The following is a 19,852-nucleotide window of genomic DNA, read 5'->3' as shown; positions in this document are numbered from 1 at the left end:
ATTTCAATTATTTATTTTTACCAGTGAAACCAATATAACATCTCAACATTCACAAATATACATTTCTGACATTCAAAAACAAAAACAAATCAGTGACCAATATAGCCACCTTTCTTTGCAAGGACACTCAAAAGCCAGCCATCCATGGATTCTGTCAGTGTTTTGATCTGTTCACCATCAACATTGCGTGCAGCAGCAACCACAGCCTCCCAGACACTGTTCAGAGAGGTGTACTGTTTTCCCTCCTTGTAAATCTCACATTTGATGATGGACCACAGGTTCTCAATGGGGTTCAGATCAGGTGAACAAGGAGGCCATGTCATTAGATTTTCTTCTTTTATACCCTTTCTTGCCAGCCACGCTTTTGAATACTTGGACGCGTGTGATGGAGCATTGTCCTGCATGAAAATCATGTTTTTCTTGAAGGATGCAGACTTCTTCCTGTACCACTGCTTGAAGAAGGTGTCTTCCAGAAACTGGCAGTAGGACTGGGAGTTGAGCTTGACTCCATCCTCAACTCGAAAAGGCCCCACAAGCTCATCTTTGATGATACTAGCCCAAACCAGTACTCCACCTCCACCTTGCTGGCGTCTGAGTCGGACTGGAGCTCTCTGCCCTTTACCAATCCAGCCACGGGCCCATCCATCTGGCCCATCAAGACTCACTCTCATTTCATCAGTCCATAAAACCTTAGAAAAATCAGTCTTGAGATATTTCTTGGCCCAGTCTTGACGTTTCAGCTTGTGTGTCTTGTTCAGTGGTGGTCGTCTTTCAGCCTTTCCTACCTTGGCCATGTCTCTGAGTATTGCACACCTTGTGCTTTTGGGCACTCCAGTGATGTTGCAGCTCTGAAATATGGCCAAACTGGTGGCAAGTGGCATCTTGGCAGCTGCACGCTTGACTTTTCTCAGTTCATGGGCAGTTATTTCGCGCCTTGGTTTTTCCACACGCTTCTTGCGACCCTGTTGACTATTTTGAATGAAACGCTTGATTGTTCGATGATCACGCTTCAGAAGCTTTGCAATTTTAAGAGTGCTGCATCCCTCTGCAAGATATCTCACTATTTTTGACTTTTCTGAGCCTGTCAAGTCCTCCTTTTGACCCATTTTGCCAAAGGAAAGGAAGTTGCCTAATAATTATGCACACCTAAAATAGGGTGTTGATGTCATTAGACCACACCCCTTCTCATTACAGAGATGCACATCACCTAATATGCTTAATTGGTAGTAGGCTTTCGAGCCTATACAGCTTGGAGTAAGACAACATGCATAAAGAGGATGATGTGGTCAAAATACTAATTTGCCTAATAATTCTGCACGCAGTGTATAGTCAGTCGGCCTGACACACACTGGCAGGCAACTGCAATTATATTAAAGGGTAAAAATTTAATGACTTTTTTATCTGCAAGGTACTGTGCCACCCGATATGAGTGGTGGGCACTGGCAGTGGGCACAGTACAGTCTGTGGGCCTGACACTCACTGGCAGGCAACTGCAATTATATTACAGAGAAAAAATTAAATTACTTTTTATCTGAATGGTACTGTGCCACCCGATATGAGTGGTGGGCACTGGCAGTGGGCATAATATAGTCAGTGGGCCTGACACACACTGGCAGGCAACTGCAATTATATTACAGAGAAAAAATTCAATTACTTTTTTATCTGCAAGGTACTGTGCCACCCGATATGAGTGGTGGGCACTGGCAGTGGGCACAGTACAGTCTGTGGGCCTGACACACACTGGCAAGCAACTGCAATTATATTACAGAGAAAAAATGTAATGACTTTTTTATCTGCAAGGTACTGTGCCACCCGATATGAGTGGTGGGCACTGGCAGTTGGCACAGTACAGTCTGTGGGCCTGACACACACTGGCAAGCAACTGCAATTATATTACAGAGAAAAAATGTAATGACTTTTTTATCTGCAAGGTACTGTGCCACCCGATATGAGTGGTGGGCACTGGCAGTGGGCACAGTACAGTCTGTGGGCCTAACACACATTGGCAGGCAACTGCAATTATATTAAAGGGAAAAAATTAAATGACTTTTTTATCTGCAAGGTACTGTGTCTCCCGATATGAGTGGTGGGCAGTGGGCACAGTACAGTCTGTGGGCCTGACACTCACTGGCAGGCAACTGCAATTATATTACAGAGAAAAAATTAAATTACTTTTTTATCTGCAATGTACTGTGCTACCCAATACGAGTGGTGGGCACTGGCAGTGGGCACAGTACAGTCAGTGGGCCTGATACACACTGGCAAGCAACTGCAATTATATTAAAGGGTAAAAATTAAATGACTTTTTTATCTGCAAGGTACTGTGCCACCCGATATGAGTGGTGGACACTGGCAGTGGGCACAGTACAGTCTGTGGGCCTAACACACATTGGCAGGCAACTGCAATTATATTAAAGGGAAAAAATTAAATGACTTTTTTATCTGCAAGGTACTGTGTCTCCCGATATGAGTGGTGGGCAGTGGACACAGTACAGTCTGTGGGCCTGACACTCACTGGCAGGCTGTAGATATCCAGAAAAAAAAAAATGGAGACAGCACGTCCACAAAAGGTGCAGAAGGTGGAATTTATTCCGGGTGCAATGTTTCGGCTGTGTTAGCCTTTTTCAAGCAACTCACTGGCAGGCAACTGCAATTATATTACAGAGAAAAAAATTAAATGACTTTTTTATCTGCAAGGTACTGTGCAACCCGATATGAGTGGTGGGCACTGGCAGTGGGCACAGTACAGTCTGTGGGCCTGACACACACTGGCAGGCAACTGCAATTATATTACAGATAAAAAATTAAATGACTTTTTTATCTGCAAGGTACTGTGCCACCCGATATGAGTGGTGTGCACACAGTACAGTCTGTGGGCCTGTGGCCTCTCACACACGGGCAGGCAACTGCAATATATATATATATATATATATATATATATATATAAATAAAAAAAAGCAGACTGATGTACCAGCCCTAGAAAAGGGCTTTTTGGGGTGCTGTCAGGATGCTGAACTTACAGCAGATGAGTCTTTGAGGACTGGAGTGGACACAGAACACTGGCCTAGCTAACGATTTCCCTTTTAATTCAGCAGCAGCAGCACTCTCCCTGCTCTAACTAACACTGCTGCTTCAGAATGAATCTAAGATGGATGCTGTCCTTGCTTTTTGATAGGAGGTGGGAGGGTCTGGGAGGGAGGGTATGCTGATTGGCTGGAATGTGTCTGCTGACTGTGAGGTACAGGGTCAAAGTTTACTCAATGATGACGTATAGGGGGCGGACCGAACATCTCATATGTTCGCCTGCCGCGGCGAACGCGAACAAGCGATGTTCGATGGGAACTGTTCGCCGGCGAATAGTTGGGGACATCTCTATTCATATTTTAGCCAAACCTGTCTACCCACATGAAGGTCATCTTAGATATGTGTCTCAGACAGCAATCACTCAGTGTAGGGTAGGCCATCACACAACAAGCATTGCGTAAACCAGAAGGAAAGCAATAAATGAAGCAGTGGTTTCAAATCCAATTAAATAACTTTCACATCCCTGTCACTAATTTAATAGAAGAAAATGAACATCACTGGAGCAGAGACAATGCTTCCTGTTGTTTGCAATAACAGTACCAGTAAGCGCCTTTATAGAAGATAGCAGTGTGTTTGGTAACCCTTCAGCGATTTCTGCGGTTAATTTAATAGCTAGTTTATCCTGTTTCTTGAACCTATTGTGCAGCTCATGCATGATCGCAACATGGTTTGTATTATGAACAAAGTGTGAACTAGAGGAATAAATTTAAGGTCTCGTTTGGATTTTCAACATTACGTTAATTATCCTAATTCTTTGATCATATAAAACTAAAGTTGGCTGCAAGCAGATTGATCCCAGCTCCAAAATACTCATTGGGAAGGTGTTTGCACACGTGGATATATTCTATGGGGAAAATCATTCCGCTGAAAGCTATTTCCCCATCTCTCAACCATGTTATTTTTATAGGGAGACAATTCTAGTGCAAGTTATCTTGGGGACATCGCCTAAAGGACATCATATACATTAATCTTTTGGCCACAATCTAATGTGCATGAGAAGCTCTCCAGTCTCCGCCTACAGATGATGTTGGGGAGAAAAAGATCAGATTAATTGAATATCATTTTGTTCTCCCAGCAGACAATCCGCCACTAGTGGTTTCTCCTCTCACCTATTGAAAACAGATCAGGACAGTTCAGAAGACAGCTGCTGAAATTGCATGGGTAACCACCTGCCCAATAACTTTTTTTTGTTGTCCCCATAAACCTGAGATTATCTATGATTTCCAAATCTGCTGACCAATATTTAGGGTCTGATTTAGGTCTACATTAATCACAAGAAGCAATGCAAGAATGTGCAATAAAGTCTACAGTGATTTACTCTTTAGCATGGTATGCACAATGGTTAGACCTTGAATGAGACAATTAAGACCTACAGGGAGTGCAGAATTATTAGGCAAGTTGTATTTTTGAGGATTAATTTTATTATTGAACAACAACCATGTTCTCAATGAACCCAAAAACTCATTAATATCAAAGCTGAATATTTTTGGAAGTAGTTTTTAGTTTGTTTTTAGTTTTAGCTATTTTAGGGGGATATCTGTGTGTGCAGGTGACTATTACTGTGCATAATTATTAGGCAACTTAACAAAAAACAAATATATACCCATTTCAATTATTTATTTTTACCAGTGAAACCAATATAACATCTCAACATTCACAAATATACATTTCTGACATTCAAAAACAAAACAAAAACAAATCAGTGACCAATATAGCCACCTTTCTTTGCAAGGACACTCAAAAGCCTGCCATCCATGGATTCTTTCAGTGTTTTGATCTGTTCACCATCAACATTGCGTGCAGCAGCAACCACAGCCTCCCAGACACTGTTCAGAGAGGTATACTGTTTTCCCTCCTTGTAAATCTCACATTTGATGATGGACCACAGGTTCTCAATGGGGTTCAGATCAGGTGAACAAGGAGGCCATGTCATTAGATTTTCTTCTTTTATACCCTTTCTTGCCAGCCACGCTGTGGAGTACTTGGACGCGTGTGATGGAGCATTGTCCTGCATTAAAATCATGTTTTTATTGAAGGATGCAGACTTCTTCCTGTACCACTGCTTGAAGAAGGTGTCTTCCAGAAACTGGCAGTAGGACTGGGAGTTGAGCTTGACTCCATCCTCAACCCGAAAAGGCCCCACAAGCTCATCTTTGATGATACCAGCCCAAACCAGTACTCCACCTCTACCTTGCTGGCGTCTGAGTCGGACTGGAGCTCTCTGCCCTTTACTAATCCAGCCACGGGCCCATTCATCTGGCCCATCAAGACTCACTCTCATTTCATCAGTCCATAAAACCTTAGAAAAATCAGTCTTGAGATATTTCTTCGCCCAGTCTTGACGTTTCAGCTTGTGTGTCTTGTTCAGTGGTGGTCGTCTTTCAGCCTTTCTTACCTTGGCCATGTCTCTGAGTATTGCACACCTTGTGCTTTTGGGCACTCCAGTGATGTTGCAGCTCTGAAATATGGCCAAACTGGTGGCAAGTGGCATCTTGGCAGCTGCACGCTTGACTTTGCTCAGTTCATGGGCGGTTATTTTGCGCCTTGGTTTTTCCACACGCTTCTTGCGACCCTGTTGACTATTTTGAATGAAACGCTTGATTGTTCGATGATCACGCTTCAGAAGCTTTGCAATTTTAAGAGTGCTGCATCCCTCTGCAAGATATCTCACTATTTTTGACTTTTCTGAGCCTGTCAAGTCCTTCTTTTGACCCATTTTGCCAAAGGAAAGGAAGTTGCCTAATAATTATGCACACCTAATATAGGGTGTTGATGTCATTAGACCACACCCCTTCTCATTACAGAGATGCACATCACCTAATATGCTTAATTGGTAGTAGGCTTTCGAGCCTATACAGCTTGGAGTAAGACAACATGCATAAAGAGGATGATGTGGTCAAAATACTCATTTGCCTAATAATTCTGCACGCAGTGTATTACTAAAGGTCCTTTTACACTGTCTGATGTTCGGGAAGATATTCACTAATGAGCGTTCATACGAACGCACATTAGCAATAATCTTCCAGTGTAAAGTTGCCGTTGTGATATAATTGTTCGTGTGAACACTTAAGTCATCGCTTGCTGGTAGCAAGCAGCGATCTGCTGCCGGCGAGCAATAATTCTAATCAATGAGACTAAACAACGTGTGGCATTGTATTATGTGCAGACACCATATCTAAAAGTGACATGATTTCAAATGCACACTGAAGAAATCAGCCTCCATATAAGTGCCAATATGGATACCTATTGGAAACAATGGGATGTGGACTTAACAGGGTTTTCATGTAGATTTCAGGGAGGAATATGCACCAAAATCCAATAGTGAAATTTAAGCCATGTGAACATAGGTAAAATAGATAAAACTACAAAATACATAAAAGTACTAAATGGTTTATGTGAAAGGTAAAATAAACCAAAAGGAATTTTCAGCGAAACATGATTGGTTTGAGGCAATTCAGTACAGCTCACTTTGCTTGTACATGGTAATTTCAAATCAATTTCCTTCAGAAGGCAAGAAAGGCGCTCTCAGATGCTGTACATAAAGTGATAAAGAACAACATTTGTAACCCATTTACACCCTTCATGCCGTGTGTTATGCGATGATACTGTATAGGTCTGCTGTGCCTGCATTTATGTTGCATGAATGTTACATAAGTATCTCAGTTCACAACATGATCATTGACATGAATAAATCATTCCGACCACATCCAGGATGTAAAGAACCCGACATCCTCAGTCCTCCCAGGAGAGAATGTGTATGCACTTTCCTGGGTTCCCCCTTGGGCTTTCTTGCTGTATTTTTTGTAAGAAATTTGATCATGGCAAAGCTTATTCATTTATTTAGGACTTACCTGTTCTTTACTAAAAATATTCTGTACGTGGATGAATTTCATCATTAATATAATACTTTTCATATTGCACACATATGTGTCATCACTATGCACTGAAGAATTTGATTGTAAAAAATTAAAACCACACATTGATTTGTACATAATAATCGCTTTCTAACAAAGCTAAAATGAGCCCTGGTTCCAGAGATCTCCACATTCATTGCTTCAATTGCTCTGCTGATTCTCTCTAGGCTGGTAGCTCAGGAATGTGTCCTTTCTTCTGCAGCTCAGAGGGTGTCTACTTTCTGCTGCATTTCTCCCCATAACTCATATCTCAGGATGGGTCCTATTTTCAGCAGATCTCCCTATCACAGCTCAGGGTGCATGTAATTTCTGCTGCATCCATCTCCTTGTAATTGTCACAGCTTCTGCTAGTAGATGCGACCGGTGGCAGTTAAAGATTGGAACTGAGCATTTGCGACCACCTGAGTAGATGGACATGCACATTGTCATAAAGATAAAACACCAAGTTTTTGGAGTTAATATTATTTATTGAACTATGTTGAAACATAGCATGAAAAAATAGAAAAACATTTATTTTCTGTCCTTTCATGCCTTAATAAGACCTACAAAATTAATAAAGCTCAATGACCTGCAAAAGAGAAAGCAAAAATGTTTGCGGTAGACTGAGAAATAAAAGAATGCAGCATTCCAAAAGGTGAAATTTTGCTTTGGTCATGAAGTTCCGAAACACATCCTGTCAAGAATGGGTTATAGTCATATATTCCATGTCACCACTGGGGCCAATCACTTTCCTCAGCCAGGGACAGATTGGCCATAGACCCTATAGGGAAATTTCCTGGTGGGCCGATGCCCAGAGGGTCACTCAAGCCCTCTTGATCGCTGCAGGCCAGGTATGTAATGATCTGATGCTCAACAGCCACAGGTGCCCTCCTGAACTCAACTGTGATACAGGTAAATACTGTGGTTGGGGCAGCAGTATTTTGCACTATCCTGTAGTATTTGTTTATTCTGGGGCTGTATTTTGTATTGCCCTGTGGTATTTCATTCTGTTGGGGTGGTATTCTGTGCTGCACTATGGTATTGGAGGCCCTGCCTAAGTCTGTTGGCCCAGCCTACTGGTTTTGTTCCATCTTCTGTCAACATGGGGCCACTGTTAGGTTTTTTCCAGGGCCACTTTAAGTTCTTAATCCGCCCCTGGCCTCAGCATTCTCATGATGGATTCCTCTAATGCCATTGATTGGTTGTAATGGTGACCTGGCATATTTGGCATGCCACTGCGATAGTCAAGTAAACAAATCCCAACAGGGAGGAAGGAAGCAATGGGGAAGGCGGGGGATTAAGTGGTGAGTATAGGATCTATTTTTACACTTTATCATATTTAGGGGCTTTCGGGAGATTTATTTTAAAGAAGTTGCATAACCCCTTTAATGACCCTTTACTGGTCCCATTAAATCAGACTAGTGCTGAAAAACTTGGGGGGCATACAGAGGTCCAGAATGTCTCAACAGACTTCAGCTGAGAGACTGTATGGAGCTGTAATATGACTGTGTGCATAAGTCCTATGAAAAAAGACAGCCAGTAGGTTGTTTGCATACATTCTATAATACTTCAATAAAGGAGACTAAGATTAGATTTGATCTTGTGTAATAGAATTTAGATAAAAGTGAAAATAAGGTAAATTAAAGTAAATAATTATTTTCACTTCATAATCCCGTTTATCTACTAATATATAGATAATACAGTATTAGAAGCATGTTGCTGTTTGAAGTAATGCTGGACTCGTTTTGTGCATAGCTTAATGGTGCGGCTGTGCTTTTCATTTTCTTAAGTGCTTCTGGGTGTGTGCCATTCTCCTTAGTTCCATTGATCAATTTGTAGACTCTCTGACAAGTTTGTTTTATATTACGTCTCTAGCAATTGATTTTTTTTATCCGATGGTTTTTTCCTTTACAGCTCTTGGTTTCTTAAAAGCAAAGAAGTCTAAATACATAATTTCTGCATACAATAGCATTACCTTGCAAAATCAAAAAATGGGGTTTATTTTTCCTGATTAAAGGTATAGCGAAATTAATTGTACGTTACCTAACAGGTCAACTACTCTCTGATCTGTAAGTGCATAGAAGAGACCATGCAACTTTTTGTTAGATTCCAGGAAGAATGATGAGCTATCTTGAGAATAGTTCATCAATATTCAGCCCCTGGAAAACCAGCATAATACAACTGAACAGGATGATTCTGGAACACATATGATTGAGACCTGAGAGGAATAGCGGAAGACACCAGATTTTCAAAGAAGCCCAGAGAACCCCTTTAACATAAAAGATATGATCAGCTAAGAAACATGTATTTGTTTTTGGCTGATTATTTGATGGACCAATGATTGCTCAAACAAATGATCATGAACATCGACTGCTGATCATCTGCCGATACACATGGCTCTAAGTGTAGCTGGCCAGCTAAAACCTGTCCTAGGTTGCTAATATAGCTTATATGTTTATACAGCTAAACCTGCCAATAACCTTAATATAGTTCCTATGTTTGTGTGTTAAAGACAAAAGCAGAGATATTTACAGTGACTTCATGTTTGGATGTCATAAAACTGTTATATATTGTGTTCACAGAAGCAGAAAAGATAATATGTCTTTAAGATTCATTATATAATGTTAGGTAAGCTCAATGATACAACAGAAAGCATAGAGTTAAACTGTTGTTGCTGGGCAGGAGTTTTGACCAATCACAGCCAGCCTCACACACTGCAAGAGTTTTGACCAATCATAGCCAGCCTCACACACAGCCTGTGTGGGAAATTCCCCTAGCAGGAGCTGCTAGAATCATTACACCGGAGGAGATGAGTTGAACAGACATTCATTCCACTAAGAGCTGTGTTTTATGGAAGCAGAGAGGCCAAACTAGGTATTTAAAAACAGTTATTTAATGTTCCTACTGTTAATATAGTGATTAGAACTGTATACTTAACCAGTTTTATGTGTGTTTACAACTCCACCAATTGCAAACTACAAAGTTCACAATCCAAAGTCAAGTTCCATATTGCAAACTGCCAAATTGCATACAACCATACCAGATGATACTGAACCAATCTGCAAATAGTTACTGCTAACTGCATACTGCAAATTGCGACCAAATTCAGCAAGTGAACTATTAGTTAGACCTCAGATATACCTCTCAGAGAGATATGTGACACAGTGAAGGGTATGGTCTGGGAGGACAGGTATTTTCCTCCCAGTGTGTGCTGCTGGACTGGATTTTAAGTGGCGGTTCGGGTTTTGACAACAACTAGCTGTCTTTAAAAGACAGCTGGGCTCAGCAGCAAGGTTTCTCTGATTTGGGATCTGAGGCATGGCGCCGTGCTAGAGGACTGAGAGCCGCACGCTGGAGATTGCACCGCCAACAAGGTGATTCTTTTGTTCTGTGGACTTTCCTTTGTGTGAACTAACACTAATACTGGAAAATGTTGCTTTGTTGTTGCCTTGTGTGTGAATAAACACTGAAGTTTTGCTTACAAACTGTTTTTTTGCCTCTGTTCTGAGTCCGCTTACCCTGCCTAACAGAGCGAATCCCCACAATTGGTGGCTTGGAGCAGGCACACACAGTGAGGCTGGCCTGAAGGCCGAAAAGTTTAAGTTTTTTCCAGGCACGGATGTATGCCCTATATCAAACCGGCAAGGTTACGACCTGTGTCCCCTGACAAAATGTAGGCAGTCATGCAAGCCCTCGTGGAGGCTAACTTGCAGCAGCGGGAGGCTAACAAGCAGCAGCAGGAAACCAACCAGCTGCTATTACAGCATGTGATGGCGTTACAAGTGGCAGGAGCATCCCAGAACGTCCATGATACCCGGAAATCTGTCCGTACGACGATCCCTAAGATGACCCCCTCGGACGACGTCGAGACCTATCTGCTGGTATTTAAAAAGGTGGCCGTGAGGAAGAAGTTACCCCGAGACCCGGAGATGGTCAGGCAGCCGACTACCCGACCGTAAAGGGTGAGATTCGGGCAAGACTGGGGGTGAATGTATTGGTCCGGCCTCAGCAGGTGCATCAGTGGGAATTTAACCCAGCTGAACCCGCCAGACTGCAGTATTATGATCTGCTACACCGGTTGCAAAAATGGCTGCTGCCTAGAGTCCCACCGCTATGCTGGACCGTCTGTTGGCTGATGTGTTATGGAGGGCTTTGCCGTAAACTCTCCAGCACTGGATCGGACAGGTGTCCCCTGGTAATGCCCTAGAGATGGTCGACCTGGTAGAGCGCTATGAGGCCACCAGAAATCTGCAGGGGGGTTCTTTTGGGAGCGGACCAGTTAAACCCCGGAAATCTCCACCCTGGATCAGATGGGCAGTGCCAGCAAAACCTGCTCGGGATATACTCCCTGCACACCCAGCTCCAATTGTCTGTGTCAGGAGCCTGGTCACATAAGGACCTACTGTCCCCATCAGGGGGAACCCATGGACACTAACTATGGCTACTATCCCTCAATATATGCCAGGAGGCTTTGTGCAACCGGTACCCCCGAGACAATAGATATTAGTCACCTGTGCCAGGTGCAAGTGGGAAATACCCTGCCGGTGGTGCTGCTGGGCTCAGGAAGCCTGGTGTCCCTGGTAAGAGCTGCCCTGGTGTGACCCAAAAAGTCGGCATCCATGGAGACTTAAAGGACTATCCCACCGCCTTGGTGTCTCTATCCACGGTGGCCAGCAGGTGGACTCATGAGGTGGCTGTCACCACAAAGTTACATTATGAACTAATAATTGGGAGAGACTTCCCCGGGTTCCCGTCACTGTGGCCTAAGAGGAGAGTCACCAATACCCATGGGGCAGGAGTAGCCCCAATAGAATGTCCTTGCTTAGGGGGGAAACCAAAACCCTGGGAACCTGAGGCCGAAGAGCCAGCAGTAGGGGTGGCTGCCACTGCGGTGGAAGGGGGGAGCCAACCCCACTGAATGTAATGGTGGGAGACGTGGAGGATTTGCTGACGGGTCCGGAGTTAGCAGACCTCAACATCTCTGGAGACAATTTTGGTACAGCACAGCACCAGGACCCGACTCTATCTCAGGCCTGGGAAAATGTGGTAGTAGTTGAGGGTGAGCCGCAACAACTGGGGGAAGAGTCTATGTTCCCCCATTTTGTGGTTCAACAGGAGATACTGTACCGGCTAAATCAACTACGGGATGAGCATATTGAACAGTTGGTGGTGCCCAAGGCGTATCGCAAGCTCGTGTTGGAGTTAGCCCACCAACATGTGCTTGGCGGACACCTGGGCCAGCAGAAAGTGTGTTCAGAGAGGTGGAAGGGTATTGCAAGTCTTGCCCAACCTGCCAGATAACCAGCCCCCAGCCACATTTCTGTAGTCCCCTAGTCCCTCTCCCGATTATTGAGGTTCCATTCGAGCAGATCACTATGGATCTCATAGGACCAGTACCAAAGTCCGCTAGAGGGCATTAACACATCTTGGTAGACCTGGACTATGCCACTTGGTACCTGGAGGCGGTGCCGCTGCGACATACCTCCGCCAAACTCATAGCCAAAGAGCTAATGGAGATGTTTTCCCAAATGGGCCTACCTAAAGAGATTCTGTCTGACCAGGGGACCCCTTTTATGTCAAAAGTCATGAGGGAACTCAGTAAACTACTACAGATCAAACAGTTATGGACGTCCATCTATCACTCGCAAACGGACGGCCTGATAGAGAGATTTAATAATACCTTGAAAACATGTTAAAGCGGGTGGTGTCTAAAGATGGGAGGGATTGGGATCTTCTACTGCCCTATCTCATGTTTGCAGTGCAAGAGGTGCCCCAGGCCTCTACTGGCTTCTCGCCCTTCGAACTGTTGTATGGCCGACATCCGCATGGTCTGTTGGACATAGCCAAAGAGGCATGGGAACAACAACCCACACCGGATAAAAGTGTGATTGAGTATGTCACTCGGATGCAAGAGCGGTTGGAGACAGTGTTGCCGCTCGTTAAGGAACATATGGAGGCAGCCCAGCGAGCCCAGAGTAGAGTTTATAATCGCCAAGCTCGGGTTCGGAATTTTGGTTCTGGTACCGACCCTGGACCGTAAGTTCCTGGCCAGGTAACAGGGGCCCTATGAGGTACTCGAGAAAGTTGAAGAGGTAAATTACAATATACACCAGCCAGGGCGGTAAAAACCGGAGCAGGTTTACCATGTTAATTTACTAAAACCTTGGAAAGATAGGGAAACCTGTACTGAAGACAGCCCGCGGTCGGGTTTTCTAGCGCAAGAGGTTCCTGCCCCTCTTTCTGATGCAAGGGAAGTGGTTGCCACAGTAAAAATTGCTGACAGCCTCTTCTCTAAACAGTTAAATAATAAAAAGAGCCTCAAAAAGTACGTTGCCTCAGGTGTGTCGTAGGTCCCAATCATAAAGTGAGTACAGTTCACACAGGTAGATGATTTTCTTTTGTTAGACCGCGCTGCCTCAGGATTAACAGAAATTCCACATTAGAAACCAGCCAGATAATCATGAACATGGGAAATCATACAGGCCAAACAAAACCTTTCCTCTATTCCCTTCCAGGCTTCTATGGAACACCAAGGATGCAGCCAATAGTGAAATACCATCACATGAATTGGAGTAATATGCAAAATAACCGTGGAGCCCCAGTTATGGGTCTTCAACACAGTGAAAGCCAGATACCTCTCAAAGGAAGGAAAACCGAGCAAAGGGGTGTCCCCATTACAGAGATCACCAAATCCACCATATTAAGTGGCCCCTATGTCAAGATCCCACTCTTTTACAAGCTTTAAGGATGTGACGGGGAAGACCTAAGCCTGTTATCCATCCACAGACAGCTGTTTTGGGGTGTTGCCCCTCATCAGTGTGAAGTAGGATTCTGTCTAACTGGGAGCACTGCCTTGGAGACTACTCAAACAAAACAATAGCTGATCTTAGGGAGACCAGCTACAGAAAAAACTGTGAAGCCTCATTTAAGAGTCTCGACACAGCAATCCAAAGTGCAAAGCTCCCTGGGAAACAGTGATATGCAAAATAACCGTGGAGCCCCAGTTATGGGTCTTCAACAGAGTGAAAGCCAGATATCCCTCAAAGGAAGGAAAACCGAGCAAAGGGGTGTTCCCATTACAGAGATCAGCAAATCCACCATATTAAGTGGCCCCTATGTCAAGATCCCGCTCTTTTACAAGCATTAAGGATGTGACGGGGAAGACCTAAGCCAGTTATCCATCCACAGACAGCTGTTTCGGGGTGTTGCCCCTCATCAGTGTGGAGTAGGATTCTGGCTAACTGGGAGCAATGCCTTGGAGACTACTCAAACAAAATATATGTATGAATTGGAGTAAAACAGGGTTTATTATACTCACAATACACAGGTAAAAACGAACAGTGTATAAAAGGATCAATCACCCGACCCGGGTTTCGTTCAGTCGAGCTTCGTCAGGGGTATTCGTCCTACCCTTTCCAAGGCGGTCTTATAAGGGATCAGGTCGGTCTGCACCCACCTCTACAAGAAATCATGATCCAATCACATTACAACATTAAAACTTCAGTGTTAAAACATCCATACATACATAAATGCATATTACTCAATAATATATCAAGTACATAAAAACTTCAAATACATAAGAAAAAAATCAAATTTCACATTAACTTCATATCTCCCACATAAAAATATAAAAACTTTTCAACCAATCCTAGACCACACACATTGCACTAAAGCCGGCTTCATTCATTATACTGCTTCTACGTCACTCCACACATGATCGCTTTCCTCCTATCCACTTTCTTTCTCTAATGTTCATCCTGACCATTCAGAGTTACACATTCCTTGGACTGCCCCCCTCCATTCATAAACCGGCAACTCCCCCACATCACATGTTGATACTCAGCCAATTATATCCTTCACTATCAAAGGTCCTACATTAACAGAGTGAACTTCCACAATCAGGTAAGACACGGTTTCAAATCAAATAATGCATTCAAACCTCTTGGCTGCAGAGTTCCCATTCTGTATATCCACTCAACCTTCCGCTTGTTTATCTGCTTGACTACATCTAAACCAATAGGTTCAACCCCCACAAAAAATAGGCCACTAGGGTTTTTTTGATGCGCCGTTTTGAAGTGCATTGAGACACTATGTGTTTTAAGCCCCTTCCTGATGTTCCTCACATGCTCCTGAATTCTTACTTTGAGCTTCCTTAGGGTACGTCCCACATTTTGGAGGCCACACGGGCACTCCAACAGGTAAACAACTCCTACACTCTCACAGGTGATCTGCCCTTTTATCTTCATATTTATGTTTTTTTGATTCGAGTAAACAGATTGAGTATCCATTTTTTTTTATATTGTCCTTTTTCCAATTTCTAGATGGCAAACAAAACCCACACCAACTAAACTTATTCCTTTTCTTTCCTTTCTCTTGATAGTTGGAGCTATGCACTAATTTAGTGCGAAGATCGGGAGCCTTTTTAAAAATCACAACAGGTTGCTGTGGAATATCTTTTCCTAACACTGGATCATTTTTCAAAGTGGACCAATTCTTCCTAATCGCATTCTTAATCAAGCCTGCTTGTGTATTAAATTGGGTTAAAAAGGAAAAACTAAAGTCTTTCTCGATCTTCACCTTTCCTCCTTTTTCTTTTTTCTCCTCCTCAACAATTTTACTACATTGGGCTAATTCCTCTACCTGATATCCCTTTTCCATGAATCATAAACAAGAGAAAGACAAAAAAACACAGCGCCTTATGTGTGGTACCGCCTTATGGATAGTACAGTTTTATGGTGCGTATTACGCTTACCGGAGGCTGTTGTGAGGGGTCACAACAACTATACATGCCTTAGCTGGTATCTATCCCCACCAGCATCAGGGAATGCCATGCTGCTGCCTGGGTCTCTTCCTGTCTCAATTCCAAAAATTCCAGGAAAAGGTTTTGTAGAGAAAATCATAAAAAGTGTGAGACCACTTGTTCGGCGCTGTTGGCATATGGATAAGTCCTCAGGATTGATAATGTTCTTTTATTAAATTCAAGTCAACGCGTTTCAAGTTTCGTCAGGACAATTTACAGAATAAAAGTTTACTCGCTACTAGAGTATGACAGTATAAAATAGAGTTTTGACGAGTTAATCTGGGGGAGGTTCAGAGGCAGGAGCGGACGTGTTTAGCATAATGAGGCTCCTAGCCTGTGGACCTCATTACCAGAGCCCATCAATTACATTATATTATACTGGTTAAGAGTAGAGTTGAGCGGACATCTGGCTGTTCGGGTTCGGCAGGTTCGGCCGAACTTGGAAAAAAAGTTCGGGTTCGGGACCCGGACTTGAAACCGAACTTGACCCCGAACCCGAACCCCATTGAAGTCAATGGGGACCCAAACTTTTGGCCACTAAAATGGCTCTAAAATAGTCCTGGAAAGGGCTAGAGAGCTGCAAAAGGCATCAAAATGTGCTTAAGAGCATGGCAATTGTTCTGCAAACAAATGTCGATAGGGAAATGACTTAAAATAACATAAAATACAGAAAAATAAAAAATAAAAATCTGGATCTAGGAGTAGGAGGTTGAGGAGGCAGTGGATGGGTGGATGTGGCGGTGTAAGTTGACGTGGCGGTGTAGGTGGAAGCGGCGGTGAAGGAGGAATAGGTAGCCAACACTGATTTGTGTTATTTTTTATTTTTAAATTGGGACATATAACAAAATAAAACAAAGAATAAGTGCACTTGAGTACAAGAATGGATGGTTGAGGCTGGTATAAATGTCTATTCTGTACAAGGTATGGACAAGTCCTGTGGGATCCATGCCTGGTGCATTTTAATAAACGTAAGCTTGTCCACATTGGCTGCGGCCTGTGATAATGCTCTCTGCCGTGCTAAACACACGTTCACACTATACACTGGCTGCAGGGCAGGACAGCACCTCCAAGGCTGACAAAGCTTTTCCACATTTGGGCCATGCTAACCCTGCCTTCTCAGGTGCTGGCGGTGCCCCAGCTGCGTTGGCGACCTCTTCTTCCTCCTCTGCCTTCGCCTTGTGCTTCCACTGTGCCCCCGCTGTCAGGTGGGAATGCCATCAGCAGCGTGCGCTTGTAGACGCACATCTTCCGATCAGTAACAGATGTTTTCACTAAATTTAGTTCCCTGTCAGCAATGCAGAGCAGGGGTTCATTCACGGCAAAAGGGGGTTCATGTCACCCAGCAATAGAACAGAGGATTTTGAGAGAACGAGGCCCATGTCACAAAGGCACAGCAGGGGTTCATTCACGGCAAAAGGGGGTTCATGTCACCCAGCAATAGAACAGAGGATTTTGAGAGATTTAGGCCCCTGTCACCCAGGCACAGCAGGGGTTCATTCACGGCAAAAGGGGGTTCATGTCACCCAGCAATAGAACAGGCGATTTTGAAAGATTTAGGCCCCTGTCAACCAGACACAGCAGGGGTTCATTCACGGCAAAAGGGGGTCCATGTCACCCAGCAATAAAACAGACGATTTTGATAGATTTAGGCCCATGTCAACCAGGCAAAGCAGGGGTTCATTCACGGCAAAAGGGGGTTAATGTCACCCAGCAATAGAACAGAGGATTTTGAGAGATTTAGGCCCCTGTCACCCAGGCACTGCAGGGGTTTATTCACGGCAAAAGGGGGTTAATGTCACCCAGCAATAGAACAGACGATTTTGAGAAATTTAGGCCCATGTCAACCAGGCACAGCAGGGGTTCATTCACTGCAAAAATGGGTTCATGTCACCCAGCAATAGAACAGACGATTTTGAGAGATTTAGGCCCCTGTCACCCAGGCACAGCAGGGGTTCATTCACGGCAAAAGGGGGTTCATGTCACCCAGCAATACAACAGAGGATTTTGAGAGATTTAGGCCCCTGTCACCCAGGCACAGCAGGGGTTCATTCACGGCAAAAGGGGGTTCATGTCACCCAGCAATACAACAGAGGATTTTGAGAGATTTAGGCCCCTGTCACCCAGGCACAGCAGGGGTTCATTCACGGCAAAAGGGGGTTCATGTCACCCAGCAATACAACAGAGGATTTTGAGAGATTTAGGCCCCTGTCACCCAGGCACAGCAGGGGTTCATTCACGGCAAAAGGGGGTTCATGTCACCCAGCAATACTGAAATACGCCCCTATGGTAAAATGTCACACGACAATTGAAAATAAGAATTTTTTCAATTTAGGGCACTTAAATTGGCACTTTTTTACATTAAAATGGCTCTAAAATATTCCTTGAAAAGGCTAGAGGAATGTAAAAGGCAGTAAAATGTGCTTAAGAGCATGGCAACTGCTCTGCAAACAAATGTTGATAGGGAAATAACTTAAAATGAAATAAAATAACTAAAAATTACAAATTATTAACCTGCAACTCAGAGAAGGAGGTGGATATGGAGTCGGAGGTTGAGGAGGCAGTGAATGTGGTGTTGTAGGTGGAGGCAGCAATGGAGGAGGAACAGGTAGCCAACAATGTTTTTTTTTATTTTTTATTGAGGTAGGTAGCCCCCAAAATATTGGGACAAATAAAAATAAAAATAAAAAAAGAATCATTGCACTTAACTTGAGTACAAGAATGTATGTTTGATGGTGGTATAAATGTCTATTCTGCACAAGGTACAGACAAGTCTTGTGGGATCCAAGCCTGGTTCATTTTAATGAATGTGAGCTTGTCCACGTTGGCTGTGGACAGGCGGCTGCGTCTGTCTGTAATGATGCCTCCTGCCGTGCTAAATACACGTTCAGAGAGTACACTGGCTGCAGGGCAGGCCAGCACCTCCAAGGCATACAGGGCAAGCTCTGGCCATTTGGACAATTTGGAGACCCAGAAGTTGATGGGGCAGAACCATCGGTCAGTACTGTTCCACCATGTTGTTCAAATGCTGCCTCCTGCTAACACGCTCCATATCAGCAGTTGGGGCCGGTTGTTGATGGCTTTTCCACATGTCGGCCATGCTAACCCTGCCTTCTGAGGTGCTGGCGCTGACACAGCTGCGTTGGCAACCTCTTCCTCCTCCCCTGCCTTCGCCTTGTGCTTCCACTTGTCCCCCGGCGTCAGTTGGGAATGCTCTCAGGAGCGCGTCTACCAGCGTGCGCCTGTAGTCGCGCATCTTCCGATTACGCTCCAGTGAGGGAATTAAGGACGGCACATTGTCTTTGTAACGGGGATCCAGCAGGGTGGCCATCCAGTAGTCAGCACACGTTAAAATGTGGGCAACTCTGCAGTCGTTGCGCAGGCACTGCAGCATGTAGTCGCTCATGTGTGCCAGGCTGCCCAGAGGTAAGGACAAGCTGTCCTCTGTGAAAGGCCTATCGTCTGCGTCCTCCGTATCCGCCCAGCCACGCACCAGTGATGGGCCTGAGCTGCGTTGGATACCACCCCGCTGTGAACATGCTTCATCCCCATCCTCCTCCTCATCCTCCTCGTCCTCCAGTAGTGGGCCCTGGCTGTCCAAATTTGTACCTGGCCTCTGCTGTTGAAAAAATCCTCTTTCTGAGCCACTTCTAAAAGACTGGCCTGAAAGTGTTAAAGATGACCCCTTTTCCTCCTCCTCGTCCTGGGCCACATCCTCTTCCATCATCGCCCTAAGTGTTTTCTCAAGGAGACATCGAAGTGGTATTGTAACGCTGATAATGGCGTCATCGCCACTGGCCATGTTGGTGGAGTACTCGAAACAGCGCAACAGGGCACATAGGTCTCGCATGGAGGCCCAGTCATTGGTGGTGAAGTGGTGCTGTTCCGCAGTGCGACTAACCCGTGCGTGCTGCAGCTGAAACTCCACTATGGCCTGCTGCTGCTCGCACAGTCTCTCCAGCATGTGCAAGGTGGAGTTCCACCTGGTGGGAACGTCGCATGTGAGCGGGAAGGCCAAAGTTATGCTGTAGAACAGACAGCTGAGCGGCGGCAGGATGAGAACGCCAGAAGCGCGCAC

The sequence above is a fragment of the Bufo bufo genome, chromosome 3, assembly GCF_905171765.1.
Source record: "Bufo bufo chromosome 3, aBufBuf1.1, whole genome shotgun sequence".
Classification (NCBI taxonomy): domain Eukaryota; kingdom Metazoa; phylum Chordata; class Amphibia; order Anura; family Bufonidae; genus Bufo; species Bufo bufo.
Note: the sequence above shows the minus strand (reverse complement) of the source record.